At 35.1% G+C, this 13,391-nt stretch overlaps 1 protein-coding gene across 2 annotated transcripts in view; it reads left to right on the forward strand.

The window, feature by feature from the left end:
* LOC108717868 (parkin coregulated gene protein homolog) overlaps window positions 1–13,391 on the forward strand; it is a 383,935-nt gene that overhangs the window by 344,701 nt on the left and 25,843 nt on the right. The window lies entirely within an intron of this gene.

A 13,391-nucleotide genomic window follows, 5' to 3' on the forward strand; every position in this document is an offset into this window, starting at 1 on the left:
TTAAACAGGAAAGTTTCTACCTTAACTACATTAGCTACATTAACTCAGACATTCGCTGAATTTTTATTAATGCAAAAAACATATCTAAATTCATGACTGTAAAATTGCATACAAGTAAAATAAAAAGGCCCATTGCATTAAGCCCTTTGCAGTTTTGAAATGCCTGCTTATTGGCAGGCTATCATTCTGATAAAGTGATTATTCTACAGGAGCTTTTCTTGTCAGTAAAACTATTGGATAAGGAATAGACCTGAGCACACATTTCAATTTTTTAGACATCAATTAGAAAAAAATGCATAAATAAATTTCATTTTCCGACCCTACTTCTAAACCATCACTTTAATCCCCAAAGGATGTGCAATGGGGCATGATGAGCTATATTTGAATATTATTGAGTCATTTCTATGTCTGATCATTTGTCCTGCAGGGTCAATGCAAGCTGTGCTGCATACAAGAATATTTCTGGTTTGATGAAAATAGCAATGTGAACAAGATGTTTAAATGAAATAATATAAGCCCTTTACATTTATATTTTAAGCTAAAAATATACTGCAGCAATAATCTTTTGATTAGTAATAAGAAATATCTGTATGTGTTATTATGTTGTTGCAAATCTATTTGACTGTGTAGAAAAATACTTTCCAATCCAGTTATATAAATTATACAAATTATATTTGGAACTTGTTTTCCCTGACCAGTCAATTTCCAGCTGCTGTAGTCCTTGTATATATTATCTAGACTTTGCCACACATCTTCATAACCGGGATCACATGCAGCCACAAAACAATTTAACTGAGAAAACAATTAATCTTCTGCTTTCTCTATTATTAAGTTGCACAGTCTGAATTAAACACTGATTGATAACAGAAGCATGGAGCCGGATGCTTAGAAGAAAAATGAGGACTTCTTTATTTTTATGCAGACTTTGTCAGAAAGTGACCTACTGCCTTGTCTTAGACCAGTGGTGTACTGTAACTAGATGTTACTGGGCTCCACAGAAAATTCATTTTAAGGGCACCCGACATAACCAGAGGTTGTCCTTTTTTACCAATATATGTTGAAACTGCTCATTATTTAGGGCCTCATGGGGCCCCTATACCTGCTGCAGCTGCAGGGTCTGCTACATCTGTACAAAAAATAATGCTTGTCTAAAGGGCCATAGTTTTTGGGATATAGCACCCAGTTAACAGGTTTTCTGGGATATATTTTTGTGCCTGCTACATCTGTAGTTACGCCCCAAAATGCCCCATGTACCATAACCCTTATTGTATTTTCATACTATAAGTATTATATTCTATGGTATTTAATCATTGTCTTATCTTGAAATCACAGAGATAATAAAATGGACATTAGCATTAAAAATATCACACAAAGCTACTTCAACAGTTATTTTAAATATTAAAGCCAGAACTTGAAGCACTACATTTTGACCAGGTGCCAACTAGAGAAGATACTCCCAAGTAGCAAGACATTGTACAAAGATGTTCAAAATGACTCACTATATACAATGACCAGATGTTACTACATTGAGTCAGAAGAGCAACTGAAACATGACTCTGGCACTTCAACTGCTTCATATGTAAAGGACATGACAAGAAGCTACAAAAGTTTGGTATTTGATGCCTGTGGTTTTGGAGGCAGTTATATAAGCACAAAATCCATGCCCAGAATTCCTTATTCCTTTAAGAATTCCTTTCTCCTTAAAGGAAGAATTCTGGGCATGGACAAACCTCCTAACAGACACTAGCACACTGTTGCTGCTTTTTGGAAAAATCATTCCTCTCATTGCAAAAAAATTTATTAGGGCCAAAGAAATACAATATCCAACAACAAGGCAAATAATATGAATGCTGTACTTGGCTACCATTTATTAACAATAAATAAGAAAGTATGACCTCCTATACTGACTTCCCTTATATGAATAAAAGTCAAACAATAAAAAAAATTAGATATTGCAAAGTAAAAGTCACAATAACTTATGAAAGAAATCATGAATATAAGTGATGTATATATATTATACTGATATATATACATATATATATATAATATACACCTATGCAAATGCACATATAAAGAAGCTATGAGTAGAATATCTCTAAGTAGTTCTCTATGCCTCCTTGTATGTCTAACATTATAAGATTTATAATGGGGGTTATTTACTAAACTCCAGTCGGGCTTTTTGGGGCAAAACTCAAATTTTTTGGGTTTTAAAACTCACATTTTTCACGATTTATTAAAGCCAGATGCAGCAAATAGCCCGAATCTGGAAATCTGACATCTTAGATCTGCCAAGGTTGTGTATAAGTCAATGGCAGAGGTCCCTATACTATTTTGAAGTTCCTGTGGTATGCACTGGAATTAGCCTGAAAATTCGGCCTTTTTAGGTTTTTCAGGCAAAAATCCAAAAAATTTGAATATTTGTCTAAAAGCCTGAAAAAATCAAGCATTTGGAAAAAAAACTCTGATAAAAATATTCGATTCAGGGTTTTGCTCGATTGTATCGTGTTTTTACCCAAACTGATTAAATCAACCTTTTTTTAATAATACATTAGGTCAAATTGTGGATTCTAGTTTGGTTGGACTTTTTTTTTATTATATAATCAGAAAAATTTGTATTTTAGTAACTAACCCTCAATGGGTTGTTACATGTGCAAAAAAATGTCATCTGGGGTAAGTATACCAAATGTTATCTTTTATACTTTCAGAATACCACCTGGTCTAGTCCTTGCGATGTGGGGGAGGTGTAACTTCAGCGCACTGCCAAGACTTAAATGTAGTGGTGCTTCTTTCCTCCAAGACTTCACCGCAAGTCTTCGATATAAGTATACAATCAAAGGAATGAGGAGAGCAATCCAAAAGCAGAATAACTGCTACAATGTGATTTATTAGCAACTACAGAACGCGACATGTTTCGGGCCACACACACCCTTTATCAAGTGTAACAAAATGGAAACAAAGTGACCTTTTAAACACATCCTGTTTGAATCCCACCCCTTAATTTGCAGGTTAGAGTTCAAAAGCTTCATGTTTCAAGTTAAAGTGCACCCAACAGTGCCATTTTAAAAATACAATAGTATGTGTAAATAGATAATTTAAAAATCTTCAAAAAATACAGTAATATCAGTAATATGATGGTATATATCAGCATAAAATCCCACCCATGTGTCTCTGTGTTGTGACAAATAAAATATGTCAAAAAATAAACAATAAAAGTATTGCGACATTAGTTAATTTTTTAAAAATCGTGGCATAATTAGTCCATTGTAATATCGCCAATTTCCAAAATATAAATAAAAATTGGTTCACTGATATAGCGCCTATGTGACGGTTACATAGTACAAGTTATAAAGGCGATAATTATTTATCCAATTTTTTCTGGTAGGAGAAAAAAACTTGAAATTTTCGTGATTTATTACACCTCGATGCTGCTGAAAGTGTGAATAAAAAAGTACTATGAAGAAGTCAATGGCAAATGTCCAGTTTACAATTGGACGATATGATCTGTGTTGAGTTTCGTACAATAATCTGAATAATTTCAGGCATCAAATCCGTAAAAATTGGAAGATTCAGAATTTTACACGATTTTATCTAGTCTTTTCCCACACCAGACTTTTTCGAGTTAATTTATTGATAAATACATTAAAAATGTGCACAGGAGTTTTATTGAAGTGGTTTTAAAGGAAAACTATACCCCCAAACAATGTAGGTCTCTATAAAAAGATATTGCATAAAACAGCTCATATGTAAAATCCTGCTTCATGTAAATAAACCATTTTCATAATAATATACTTTTCTAGTAGTATGTGCCATTGGGTAATCATAAATAGAAAATTGCCATTTTAAAAAATAAGGGCCGCCCCCTGGGATCGTAGGATTCCCTGTACTGTATGTTAGGTCACATGAGCCAATTAACAGACAGAATTGTGTCTTTTGCTTCCACACTTCTTCCTGTTACAGTTAAAGTTGAAGTATTTCTGGTCAGGTGATCTCTGAGGCAGCACACAGACCATCACGAAATGGTGGCTCAAGGCAAGAGATGTAAAAGGGCAATATTTGCTTAAATATATATAACAGTTTGGTAAGATTCTTTAATATGCCACTTAATATGATATGAACTATCTGTTGCTTAAGTGTTCATTTTGGGGGCAGGTCCGGACTGAGAATTAAAATAGGCCCTGCCATTTCAGGTACACAGAGGCCCAATCAGCCCACATAGAGGCCCAAACAGCCCCACCAGCCCACTAAATACTGACTTTCTATGGCACCTTATAGCAGCCCCTCTGGCATTTGCCAGAACCCACAGATTGCCAGTTCGGGCCTGTTTGGGGGTATAGTTTTCCTTTAAGGAAATCGTGAGACATTTTCAGAGCTTAGTAAATAACCCCTGTAATGTCTGTTCACAAATAATTGAATTAGGCATTAAGCAGCGTAGTTGTACTAGTACTAATGCACTTGAGCACTTTACATTGCTCGTTTTGAGGACAGTACTTAAAAGTAGTGCATAGGTTTGTCATGTGATAGCTCATTAGAGCATTTAATCTAAATGTTGACATTTTCACTGCTTTAGCTAATGAGTTTTCGTTCATTAAGGAGATGGTATATTGGCTGTGACTGACAAAATACTACTTTTTATCAAAGTAACTGTTATTAGAAAGCAAGGTGGGTTGCATTGTATTCTCTATATTAGCATAAGCCAAGAGAACCATATTAGGAATTGCCTTTCAGTTAGTTTTGCCAATGTTTAAAAAATATTTTTGTTAGTATTATTTCAAATCAATATTCAAGGCTCTATATTGTCTTGTAAGTCGACTATTTTTGCAGACTATTTTTGCAGGCTGAGAGAAGCTGAGAGAAGCTGATCGGCTTAGTGGCCCTACTCCATGGATTTGAATCTTATCAGCCTGTGTGCACTTTCACACAGTGGAGCTGAAGCTGAGGTCAGCTTGGAGATACTTAATTTCAAGTATTTGTGTTGATCTCAGCTTCAGCACACATGCTGATCAGATTCAAATTAATATAGCAGGGGCACTGAGCAGATCCACTTCTTTTAGCCTGCAAACATATGTAGGCTGACAACAGCCGGAGCCTTCAACCTGTGTGTCCATAGTCAATGACGAGTGAAATTTTTTGCCAGGTTTTGCTGTGAAAATGGGTGAAAAAAGTTGTTGCGTCAAAAATTGTTTTTGTCGGGCATCAGAAACCATTTAGTCACCCAGAGACTTCAATGCATTTTGGTGAATTTTCACTGTTCATTGTTTCGGCGAAGCAAACCGGGTCTGGTTCTTTACAGTGAGGTTGTGGAATGCACTGCAGAGTGATGTTGTGATGGCTGATTCTGTTAATGCCTTTAAGAATGGCTTGGATAATTTCTTGAATAGACATAATATCAAAGGCTATTGTGATACTAAATTCTATAGTTAGTATATAATTTATGTGAAAGTAGGGAGGGGTGTGTGTATGCATGCTGGGTTTTTATTTGGAGGGGTTTAACTTGATGGACTTAATCTTATTTCAACCCAATTTAACTATGTAATTAAGTATGTAGATTCGCCCATCACTACACCATAGCCTTAGTCAGCAGATGCCACAAATTTGCCCCCTATAATCAGTTTATTCAGCCTAGATAAACAAACAGCACCATTTACCTTCCCATATGGAAGGCCAGATAAAGCAGTATTCAACCCTATGACCTGAGGGCTGTCCAGTGGCATAACACAAAGAAAGACAATTAAAGAGGCTAATTATTAATTCATATTTAGTTATAAAATAACACTCTATAACTTTTATATATATATGTGTTTTAATCATTTGTGTAAGCATTAGCTTATTTGAGAAAGTCCTCTGTACTTCTTGCCATTGTACTGTGTTCTTTTTAGAGTTTATGTTTGGACAGTATCTGAAACCTTCCCCTCTTCCTGTTTTTACACCATATCCACACTTATTATCCATTACCACCTCTGACCTCTTTTTAACCATCTTTCAATGACTAGCCATTCAGTAAGCAATTTGATTCCTTTAGCGATATGAAATGTAAAATGAGAAATCTCACAAGCCACCTGCTTTCTCTCCAAAAAATTAACTATTTTATATCAGAGGCATCTAAGACAAGTAAAAGCGATTTTTATTGTCAAAACATTTGTTGTGACATTCTTGCAGAAATTATAGGAAGGTATTACAAAAGAATATTTCATGCTTTTGTTTTCCCATTGTTATAACGCTGAGCAGATTATTTTCTTATGGAAAGGCATGAAGCATTTTGATTATGAATTTGAGGTCCTGCCATTCTATGATAATTTATTTCTTGTCTAATTTCATATTCAGCTTGCATCAGTGCCAATCATTTTTAACTATTAAACATTGCATGTTGCTTGATCTCAAAAGTAATGAAACATGATCATGATTTTGTAGAAAAAATTACAAAAAGGAAAAGCAGCAAGCTTTGTTATGATCCAATTAAAACTAAAGTGGGTCGACCGTTTCTTGAAAATTAAAACTGTACAGTTTTATTCTTATTTGTATTATAGTTAAATATTAATACTATATAATGGTTTAGGTGAAGAAGGATTTCACTTACTGGAATTTTTGCATGAGAACAGTGCTTGAAACAGGCCCGGATTTATGGGCAGGTCACAAAGGCCCGGGCATAGATAGCAAATAGCTGAGGGCGGCATGCGGCCCGCTAGCTGCATCTGACCAGCCAGTTCCCAGGGGGGCAGTGGGGCTGTGAGGAAGGGGGTTGTGAAGGTTGGGGGCAGGAAGGTGTACAAACAGGTAGGGGACAGGGCTGTGTGCAAGCAGGTTGTGAACAGACATTTTGGGGGCAGAGAGGTGTGAAAACTGATAGGGGACAAGGATGTGAGCGAGTGGGTCGGGAACAGGTGGGGGGACAAGCAGGTTGTGAACAGTCGGGTCAGGGAGATATGCAAACTGACACGGGATAGGGATTTGTGGGAGCAGGTCTTTATTTAAAAAAATCTTTATTTTTGGTGAATAATCTGAAAAAAGTATTTGGAAGGTGAATTTGGATTTGAAGATCCAAATCACAGAAACATCCATTATCTGGAAAACCCCAGGTCCCCAGCATTCTGGATAACAGGTCCCATACCTGTATATACTTTTCATTTGAAACCAAAATGGCATTACTTATTCCACATTGTACAATTAAAAGATATAAAATATAAATAAATTAAACATTTTCTGGATAATATGCTACTGTATTTTTTCACAGCTCATTGTGGAATGGAATATTGAAACTGCCATGGAATATTGAAACTGCCATGTGTACATGCATTAATGCAAGTATCACAAGTAACACCTGTTGCATGATACTTTAATAATCCTATCACAGTAACTATAGAACATTCACACCTCTGTGAGGTTCAGTTGTCACCTCTCTGAAGAATTAAAATGTGCCATTGTGATTGGATTAGTGGAAGAGTTTATATGCCAAGGACTTCCCATACCAGTCAGTTGAATTGAAGAATCTCCTTGTATGCAGGGCTGGTCCTATCACATGTGGGGCCCAATTGGGACCATGTTGGCGGGGCCCCTAGACAAAGTGTTGCTGGCTACTGACACACCAAGTATTTAGGAAAATAAGGGCATACAGGCACAAAATAGAAAGGAAAGGGGCAGACAAGGTAACATAATAGGGGCACACAGGGTAAGAGAGAGAGGGAGGAAATAGGAGAGTGGACTGGGCCAATTAGTTTGGGGCTGGGCCGATTCAGCTTGGGAGCAGGCTTGGTTGGATTGGGGGCAGGCAGGGCCTATCAAGGTTGGAGGAAAGCTGGGCCTATGAGAGTTGGGGGCAGGCTAGACCTATGGATTTGGGGATGGGCTGGACTCTCAAAGTTGGGGGCAGGCCAGGCAGCATCATGTGCTGAGGGAAATATTATCTGTGCTGCCCTGTGGTGCGGGGCCCCCCAGAGGTGCGGGGCCCAATTGGGCCCAATTGGTCCAATTGGCCTAAGGCCGGCCCTGCTTGTATGAGTAGTGAAACATCTTCAATCTTCATCAATGATTATGCACCAAGTCCAGTTGCTATAGAATTACTTAAACTAGATAAACTGTGCTGCATAAAATATCTGTATATATGTATTACCCAAATACCCATAGTTTGTTGGAAGTTGGACATGGGTACCTAGTACCTTTTGTAGGATTTACAAGTGTGTAAAGAAACCTGCCCAATAATCTCAACTATATTTCCAAAATGCAATTTAACCTGACCCTATAGTAATTTCTGGCACTGCCACTGCATATCAGAAAAGTTAGCATAATGCAGTGTTAATGTAGTTAGCCACCACAAGGCAATGAAGACCAATTACATGTTTCAAAAGAATAATGATAAGTTGTGCATAAGACCTGAAACATTGACCCTGTCTTCTTTTCACCTATGATTTCTCTGGTGGCTTATCAGCTTGATCACCTTGTGCAATGGCTAGTCACATGTTCTCTGTGTATAGTACTTTAATTTTCATGATTTTGCATCTCTTAGCGCTCTTGCATCTCAGCCTGGCCCTTGATAAATGAGTTCCTGTGAATATATATTTAGAAGTCATTAGTATAGAATGGATGTATGTAGTTGGTTATGACAGCACAGTCAGTTAACTACCGTACATACATACCTGCACTTCTACACACACACACACACACACACTGTATATACTGTATTGTGTATATAAACAGTACAATACATGCTTTTCAAGGCAGTATTCCCTGAAGACCTATTCAGACAGTTTACATCTTGTTCGAATCTATACAACTTGCTCAGTGCACATGCTTCACTAGACTGTGTCAAAATGTCTCTAATTCAAGTTGAATTAAAGGGAGTGGCATGTCTTATAAATGCTGTGTAGACAGCTGTTCCTGATTGACATTAATTTTAATGAGTAAGTAGAAACTGGAATACACTGTTATTTTTTGTTTGGTGCATTGCATTTTTGTAATTCAATTCATGGTTAACTGCTATTCTTGCATTTTTTCTAGTTTTCCAGTCAGGTTTATGGGGGTTATTTTTTAAAGTCCAAATGTCAACAACTCTAAATATTTGAGGTTGTTTTTACTACAAAATCCAAATCTTTTGTGGAAAAAAACCCTCACATTTTTCAGAATTTGTTAACCCCCAAGGGTGTTAAAAGTCAGAATAAAAAAGTACTCCAACTCAGACTCATGTATCAAGTCAATGGGAGAAATCCCAGAATACCCTGATCTGTGCTGGGTTTCATTCAATAATCCAAAGATTTTCTGTTTTTTGGGAAAAAAATCCCAAAAAACTGGATTTATTGCATCAAACCCTAATTTTTTTAGTTTTTTCCTGCACCGGAAATTTAGTTTTTTCCTGCACAGGAAATTTTCAGGAAAATGTATTGATAAATAGGGGTAATACATCTGTGCGGATTTGTTTGGAGTATTTTTCTGAAAAGATAAATAATGCCCTATTTGTCCAAACACTAAATAAGGTGTTGCCATTAAAAGCACACTGTGTACGATTATAATAAGCAATGCAATCACTGTCTAATGAAGAAACAGCAAGGTGTGCTAGCTCATTCATTTTGTTCTCCTCATAGTAAACAACTGAGAAGCCCAGGCCTATCTGCATTTTCAGGGTCCTTCTTTTCTCTACCTTTAGCCAGCCTATATGGAGATTCATCCCAGTCCCGGTGTGTGGCATTTTAATTTGTCATTTTAGTTTGTACCAGTGTGTTCGCAGTAGGCAAATAATCCACAAAAACACCAATAAAAAAGTTGATTATTTTCCACTATTTCCATGCTGTGTCTTTATGTCATAGAAAAATACATGCATTACACAGTAAGGGGCAAATATGACCAAATTCGCTTCACCGCAAATTCTTGAAATAGCTAAAAAAAAACGCCAAATGTATTTAAGTCTACGGGCAACAATTTTTTATGTATGTCTTTTTCTAGGAGAAACCTGGCGAAACATTTCGCTCATCACTAACAGTACATGCACAATGGGCATGCTAAAATAACAAATTAAATACCTCTTTAACAAAAATACCTTTTGTTTGGTTATTTTCTTAAAATTTTCATAGCTGCCAACTCTGTTTTAATGTCTGTGAAACTCACAGCAGGGGAAGTTAATCAGCAGGAATAAAGTCATCTGGGATGTGAACAGAAAAGAGAAGACTAAGGGTTTTTTTTACAAATAAAAGAATGTTGTAATGTAATCTGGCAGGTTGTTCCGTTGATGTTTCACTTACATTTGTTACCTATCCAATAAATGAAGAGTGATATGGTGAGATTTGCGCACTGTACTAATAAATGCCTTACCCAATATTAAAAACCAGGACATTTTCCTAATGCTGTAGATATGCTTACAGTTTTCATTTGCATTTGGTGGGAAGCAATTTCCATTTGCCATGCACAGTACACAGTGAGAAGTCTGTAATCCACTGTGGCAAATGTAAAAGCAATTTTATACAACTACAGGGGTCTATTCACTAAAGGCTAATAAAGCATGCGTTACATTAACAGCAAGAACAAAAACTTTGCCTGTGATTTCACTTTAGAAATCACCATTCCCTAGTCACTTTACAGTGAGTCATACGCAAAATATTTATGATGATCCCAAGTTTTACTGGTAAAAAAAAAAAAATAAGTAGAATATAATTTTAGTAATTTAGAAAGTTTACATTTTTTTAAAAACAAATTTGCAATTTAAAAGTTTCATGTCAAATAATGCCATAACATTATTACAGAGCTGAGGAAGCTTAATGCAGTCTGGCTATCATACTGTATAATATCATCTATATGTTTAATTTAATTTCTGCAATTGCCATAAAGTACAGCAAAGTCCCATTGGTATGAGCCCCTCGCCTGCTGAAGGTCATCGCACATACATTTGAAGCAGAAGCACGGATATAGTAGCAAGCAGTATATAAAGGCGAAAAGGCCAAAAACGATATCATCTGATTAATGTGTTTGGGAAAAAAATATTTATACATTAGAAATTACATTCAGTGTCTAATTATATTGTTTTTTCATGAATGGTGCTGTTATTATGCCTCCTGTAACAGGCCAATAGAAATATAGCTCTGAAATATCGTTATAATGTTGTGCATATAATGCAAAGACAGGCATCATAAAAAGGATATTAAAATGATATATACAGTTATTCCTAAATGTTGCCTGTTTTAGAGCATAAAGTAATTTTTACAATTTTAATTTTTTTTAGTATTTAGAATGAAAGTGAGCAAGGGGAAATGATGCTTCTAAACAGCATAAAAATGTCATCTGAGAAATTAGTGACATTTTCATTAAATGTCATTAAATTGTTAATTGGATTTTTGCATTCCATTTAACTTTTTTGCTAGTATGTAAATATGGTCATAAAGCATCATAGGCATGCCTCCAGGCAACTGAGATGCATGCTGGTCATCAGAAAGTGTTTTTTTCAGTGTCTTTAAATCACAAAGCACAAGCAGAGCTTTTGACTGTACAACAAAGGCACGTATTAAACTTGTTTTAATATTACAGTAATGATGCAGGACTATTAAAGAATCCTGCAACTTTGTTTATTCTGTTGCTTTTTACTCTCTCAGATTAGAGTATTTTGAGAAATATGCATTCAGTTTCCCTAATCTAAAAATATAAAATGTTCTACATAAAACAGAACATTCTAGGAGAAAATATGTAAGCTCCACCGATGTTGAATTCCTTCTACCTTTGAGTTAAGATGCATTATGAAGGCAAACATGCTCTTTTTTTCAAACTAATCGATCCTGGTCAAAAAACTAAAGTCTTAGAACTATTACAAATCTAAATATATTGAAATGTAAGGTGGCTTTATCAGTTCATGCATATTTTGGATACTTGATACTGCCATTTTTGTTGATAATTCTTTTTACATTAATTAGTAAATCCACTGAGTGAAGTTTGGTTTATTATTGTTTCTTTACTTCATTATTTTATTTACTATGTTAATTATTTTCCTTTGGAATGTGTGCTTTTGAGTATAAATTTATAGATATGTGTTTGTATCTTTGGCATGTTGTACAGCATTGTATATTCTTTTCTTTTGTTATCTTGACATACTCAATCTGCGTAATATATTCTATTGTGTTTATGGAAAACTCAATAAAATTATTGAAAAAAAAAAAAAAAAAAAAGGCAAACATGTTAAGCTATTTACTCTCAAATATAATCATTGCTGGACTGATCCACAAACTGTGTGTAGTTTTGTCAATTTGAAGAAGGCTTTGCCTTTTCAGGGTGGGGAGTATTAATTTTCATCTCAAAATTATATACAAAAAAATTATATGGTGAATTCTGTACAGTTAAATACTTGTATAATTTTCCAGATGAACTTTAGCACTGCTCTTTAGTTGCTCCATCTTAATGATTTTTCTTTCTTGCTCTAGATAATTTTGAATGTGGCAGTTCTATATACAGACATATTGTATATTGCACCACATTATTTTTTATATTTTATTCTTTATTCATTTTTTTTTATGTCTTCTAAAACTATAATATGTTACCTGAATTAGCATTCTATTTTCAGGGTTTATCTTCTCCTTTTTATAACTGAATAATATGTATAGCATACAGGATGATAGGTAGATAGATAAATAGATTGATACATTAAGAGATAGTAGATTTTCACTTGAAGTGTGTTATGTTGCACTGTACCTACAATCCATATAGAGATAAGTGAGTTTATCTAAACAGTATGTTTAAGTGAAGTTCTACTGTAGGAATAAGTGGAACCAGCTAAATTATAGGAAGATATGGGTAGTAATATATATACGTCGTTCCAAATTCAGTATAAGAATGTATACAATATTGTATATAATATTGTCTACTTTCTACATTGTATTATCTGGGCTTATACAAGTCTCATATAAGAATATTGACTATGCTGAGTAAGGGTGTTTCCATCTGTTTACAGCAAAATAAACCAAAGTTGGAGCCGTAAAGGCTAAAGCCATTTAACAAGTTACCATGGTTCTACCAACTCGCTTTCCTGGCCCCAACGCTCTTTTGTACTTAAGTCAAGTCCTGTGTCATAATTGATGCTTTCATTTTACTGAAAGATAAATACAATCGTAAACTTCTAGAACTTTTATTCTTGTCCATTGTAAAAATACGCTTGGGACATTTGTAGTTAGTCTTTTATGCTGGAATACCAACACTGGGCTTTCTAGGTACAACTGCCAGCTAATAGTTATTGGTTGTTATTCTTTAATTCGTTATTTGCGGGCTAACTACACTTGACGTATTACTTAGGATAACTCTGAACCTTTAAAAATGGAAAAAAATCCATATTTAATGAAAAAAAAATCAGAAATGTAAGAAAATGCACAAAACGGGCAGATTTAATAATGTTTGAATGGTAAATTTGAATTAAAATTTTCAAATCTTTTTTGGTC

Source organism: Xenopus laevis, chromosome 5S, assembly GCF_017654675.1.
Source record: "Xenopus laevis strain J_2021 chromosome 5S, Xenopus_laevis_v10.1, whole genome shotgun sequence".
NCBI classification, from domain to species: Eukaryota; Metazoa; Chordata; class Amphibia; order Anura; family Pipidae; genus Xenopus; species Xenopus laevis.